The sequence below is a fragment of the Triturus cristatus genome, chromosome 12 (genome assembly GCF_964204655.1).
Source record: "Triturus cristatus chromosome 12, aTriCri1.1, whole genome shotgun sequence".
Lineage (NCBI taxonomy): Eukaryota > Metazoa > Chordata > Amphibia > Caudata > Salamandridae > Triturus > Triturus cristatus.
In genome coordinates, this window is record NC_140595.1 from 492,314,774 (window position 1) to 492,320,773 (window position 6,000).

Consider the following 6,000-nt stretch of genomic DNA (forward strand, 5'->3'; position numbering starts at 1 on the left):
AAAAATAAAAAAACATATTTTCAGATACTCACTTAAACAATAATGGACTCACGTAGAGACCCATTCACATTGTTACACCTACTCACACACCCATGTAGAGAAACATGGACATACTAACATTCCCAATCTTAATTGATGATTATATTTGGATTGCAAAGGTTTTAATTAAGTATGCAATACATTAAACTTGAAACTACTAACAGATTCCCCCAGACACTCAGGCACCCACTCAAAGTCCCATTCAGGTATTCATACAGCCACTCACAGACACATACAGATACTCATGTACCTACTCACAGACTCACGCAGACATTCATGCATCTACTCACCGATCTACTTAGAGACTCATGTATCTACTCACAGATCCACTCAGACACACACACCTACTCACAGACCTACATAGACACTCACTCACCCACTCACAAATCCGCTCAGACTACCATACTCATTCACAGACCCACTTAGACACTTATACGCCTACTCACAGACTCACTTAGATATTCAGTCACCTACTCACAGACCCTTGTAGACATTCACCCATTCACACTCATACATTCACTGACCTATTCACAGACCCATACAGACACTCACTCATAGGTCTATTTAGGCACTTATGCATCCATTCACAGACCCACTCAGACTCATGTACCTACTCACAAACCCACTCATTCACACACCCACTCAGACACTCATGCATCCACTCACAGACCCCTTCAGAGACTCATACCTATTTACAGACCCACTCAGACTCTTACACTCATTCACAGATATCCCTAGATGCTCATGCACCCACTCAGAGAGACACACATACATTCACAGACCCACTTAGATCTACTCTGACTCACAGATGTACTCAGACACTCATGCAGTCAGAGACTTATACTCCCACTTACAGACCCACTCAGACACTCACACACCACTTATAGACCTACTTAGACATTCACACCCACTCACAGGCCTACTCAGACACTCAAGCACCCACTCACAAACCCACCCAGACTCATGCACCCACTCACAGGCCTACTCAGACACTCAAGCACCCACTCACAAACCCACCCAGACTCATGCACCCACACACAGGCCTACTCAGATACTTGCACACCTACTTAGAGTCCCTCTCAGACACTCATACAGCCATTCACAGACCCATACAGAGACTCACACACCTATTCACAGAACCACTCAGATACTCATGCACCTACTCTCAGAACCACTCAGAGACTCATGCACCCACTCATTAACCCACTCAGAGACCCACTCACAGGATCACTCTGACACTCACATACCCACAGATTCACTCAGAGACTCACACACCCACTCACAGATACACACAGACTCATGTACCCACTCACAGACCCATTCAGAGATGCACGCAATCAACTCAGAGATCTAATCAAGCACCATACACCCATTCACAGACCCACTCAGAGGCTCACACACCCACTCAGAGACTCATGGACCTACTCACTGGTACACTGATACACTCATGCACCCATTCAGAGACCCTCTCAGACACTCATGCACCCACTCAGACTCGCACAACTACTCAGACACTTAGACACCCACTCACAGACCCACTCATGCATCCACTCATAGACCAACTCAGAGACTCGTACTCACTCACAGACATACTCAGAGACTTATGCACCCAGTCACAGACTCACTCAGACATTAACCCACTAACTCATAGGCCCACTCAAACACTCACACACTCACTCATAGACTTACTTAGACACTCCTGCACACATTCACAGATCTACTCAGACACTCATGCTCCCACTCATAGACCCACCCAGAGACTCCTGTATCTACTCACAGACCTATTCAGAGACTCACACACCCATTCACAGATCCACCGAGAGACTCTCACACCCATTCACAGACCTATTCAGAGATTCATGCAGCCACTCACAGACCCACTTAGTGATTCACACACCCACTCATAGACCCATACAGAGAACAAATCAGAGACTCAAGCCACTACTAACAGAATGTACTCAGACACTCACGCACCCACTCCCAGACCCACTCAGCGACTCACACACTCCCTCATTAAACTACTTAGACACGGGGGCGTGGCTAGCTGGCCAACATGGCAGACACAGATTTCTAACGTTCCGGCCAATATCCCCTATTATCCGGCACAACTATCCTACCTGTGCGTCATCCACATTGGTAGTACATGGCATCCAACGGAGGAAGAGCTGCTGCAGCCAGACGGTGCCCTTTTGAGCTACCTCCATCGCCTTAGCAGCGGCTGCAGGCAAGAGGCCTAGCACGGCTTCCGCGTGGTGAGGCCACACTGCGGCGACCTCTGGAGGACCGCTGGTGATGACATCGAGACTGCCGCTGTGCTACTACCCCACCGGCGAGAAGTGTGCGCAGGGCTTCCTCCGTGACTTTGGACCCAGCGGGAGAGGCGGATGTCGCTGCGCCGCTGCGGTCGGCAGTGAACCACCCAGCGGAGGCCCTCTGAGACCCGGAGGTATGGTGTTGCGAGACCTGTGGGCCTCTGGGCAGCTGCGGACCCGCGCCTGGTGGCGGTGTATCTGGTGAGAGGTGTGCGGAGCAGGGGGCTGCCCCTGTGGTGCTGGCCGGGGCCGTGGGGTGTTGACAGACTCACCGGGATGATGCGGGGTCTGAGTCGAGGCCATCCTGCCTCGTGGACCCCACACAGCGTGCAGAGTGTTGGCCTGCACACTGTTTCCGTGGGAGGGGCACGGCTGGTGAACTGGTGGCTCCCGCGGCCTACGGCTGAAACAGGCTGCTGTGAAGGAGGCGAGCATTCCGCCACTATCCTGCCAGACAGAGGACCCCCGCGGATGTGGACCTGCTGCTGGGGGCTGCGGCGACCTGCCACGGGTGGGAGACCCGTCCAACAAACAGACGTGAACCTGGTGCGTTGGCAGCCTCCCTTGTTGGGGTCGCACTCAAGGCCTCCCCCGGTCACATCCTCTGAGAAACGCACGCCTAGCAGTCAAACAGCCTCTTTCCTGCACTGCTGACGCATTTGCACCATCCGTACACTCGTTTCCATGGACGCTGAGTGCGAATGCCCACGGCACAACAACTGGTGATGGGCCATATGCGTGCCAAGATGCAGCAGGGGCTGCTGCGCACGAGCTCTATCGACCCCCGTGCACCTGAGAGATGAGAGCGAAACAGAGCCGACGACCACAGCACTCGCAGCCAAAATGGACTCTGTCCTTGCAGCAGTGGAGAAAATAGGGTCCGCCTTAGACCACACCAGGACATCCCTGGAAAAACGTATTGACAAAGTCACCTCTGACTTCACGCTCCTGCATGCAGATCATCGCAAAGTGGCGGACACAGTTACCACCCAAGGGCAAACACTCAAGGAACTGCAATCGGTCACTCAAAGCCATGCCGCTGCCCTGCAGGATATGTTGGATCGCATACACACCCTGGAGGACAGAGCAGAGGACGCAACAGTATCCGCGCTGTGGGACTGCCAGAAGGCGAGGAGGGGCGGTACCCGGAACAATATGTGGAGAACTGTCAGCGCGACCTCATGCCAAAGGGAACACTGTCGACCCAATTTGAAGTGGAAAGAGCCCACCGGGTACCCACACAGAAGCCCCGGCCGGGAACCAGACCGCGCCCATTCCTGTTCAAGCTTCTCAACTATAGGGACAGGGATGCGGTGCTACGAGAAGTTCGGAAGATGGATGGTCTTACCGTGGGTGGCAGCCAGGTTATGTTCTTCCCTGACTATACAGTCACCACACGCGCCAGTCCGACTCCCATGGATCGTCTGGAATCCTACGCACAACACATGGTGGTGGTGAGAGGCTCCTTATCACTGTCAATGGAAATTTCTGATGACCTTTGCTTGCCGGAGGTCACCCCGCAGACTCCAGATGGTATCCTGGACTGAGAACACGACCATGCTGCACTATGTGGCGCACCGCTCACGCAAGTAGCTTACTGTTTGTTACTATGGCTCTGCTCATGGCCTATGCGGGGCGGGGGAGGGTTGGCAGTGTCATTGCTTGTATGTGCCTGACGGGTGCTGTCAGGGAACCACCCAGCTTATAGCCAGATGCCCCTTGTGCCCCTTCACGAACAACTACTCTGCGCGTGACAGTCTCTAGCCCCACACCTGCACCTCATTAACCCCACAAGACACTTTGGCGACACTCTTCGGTGGTGCACCGCGTAAATGCGTGGCAATGGGGGGACAGCCGCTGCAGACCGTTGTCTGCACACAGGGCCCCCCGAGTCACAACCTGACCTAGTTTCTACCCACGCAACGTTGCGTAAGTTTGGACGGACACACATGCAAAGTTCGCCCCAGCCGTTATGTTTTTCATTGTTCATACACTGTTCTTGTTACCTCAGACCGGTGCCTACACACCTCGCCGAATCCCAAGCTCACACCCCACCCTCGGCTTCCCCAATGACCGCCCACACTAGTAATGGCGCGAGTTAACATACTCACATGGAACATACGTGGCATGCATACCCCCACACGGCGATACTCCATCTTTGCCTATCTTCAGAGACACTCAGTCGGAATCACCCTCCTACAAGAAACGCACATGACACAGACGGAATCAGACAGACTGCGGAAGCGTTGGAGAGGGCGGGTGTACAGTACATTCGGCTCATGCTAGGGGCACCCTCGTCTGGGTTAGAGCGGGTGTCCCGTTCGTTGATACGGACATGGTCATAGACCCCAACGGCAGGTACACCCTGGTACGCGGTACACTTAATGGTCAACCCCTATTGTTGGCTTTGATCTATGCTCCGAATGTGGACCAGGTACCATTCCTCGCACGACTGTCGCTGGCGCTGACCCCTTAAACTGGGCACCCCTGGTTGATGGGAGGAGACTTCAATTCTGTGCTTGATGTGCATCTCTATAGATCCTACCCCCTTCGCAAAACGTCAGCCATCTCCACTGCGCAGGCGCTCAAGGACTGGCTCTCACACTGGGCGATACTAGATATCTGGCGGATCCTTCACCCCACTGACTGTATTTATTCCCACTATTCAACGATTCACGATCTACATGTGCGATTAGATGGAGTAGTAGGGTCCCAATGTTTGCTGCCACTGGTTGTGAAATCGGAGTACCTGGGGCGGACGCATTCCGATCACAACCCCCTGTGGTTACAGCTCAGCTCGGCCTCCCATACCCACATGGCAGCTCCAACCCACTGCGCTGGAGGACCCCGAATTCCGCTCCTTGCTAGGGACGGCTATCCTTACATATTTTGAACTCAATGAAGGCACAGCGAGTAATGCGCTAGTGGAGTGGGATGCCCTGAATTCAACACTTAGGGGTCACTGCTTGGAGGGCACATGGAACCTAGGAAAACAGCTAGCGCAATAACTCATCCGCCTTGAATCCCAATTGCTACAACACGAACATGAAGGGGAGGGAGGTGGCAGGCACAAGGACCGTTTGGTAGACCTTCGGGCACAGCATGCGGCACTTCTGGAGTGCTTGAGGTGTCATAACTACGCGGCACACACGGCCCGCGCACATGCCATGGCAAATAAAACAGGCCACCTGCTCACCTGGCTCTTAAAACAAGAGAATACCCGTGCTCCGATTGCAGCTATGCGCACACCGGAGGGGGACCTAGTACATACACAAAGGGAGATCCACAGGGTTATGGCAGACCACTATACACAGCTGTATCGGTCTAGAGTTCGTTGCTTGGGCCAGGACCTGGAGAGGTTCTTTCAACAGGCCCAGCTACCCACAGCATCCGAAGCCCACCAGGAGACACTCAATTGCTCCCTCACTCTGGAGGAAATAGACAACGCGATCTCCTCCATGGCGTCTGGGAAGATGCTGGGTCCGGATGGACTACCCACCGAATTCTACAAGGCCTACCGGGAGTATCTCATGCCGCACCTACACACGCTATACGTAATGGCACTTGAGAATGGTATGTTACCTCCTTCGATGCGTAAGGCCTACCTGGTGTCATTGCCCAAACCAGACCGAGACCCCACAGACCTGGG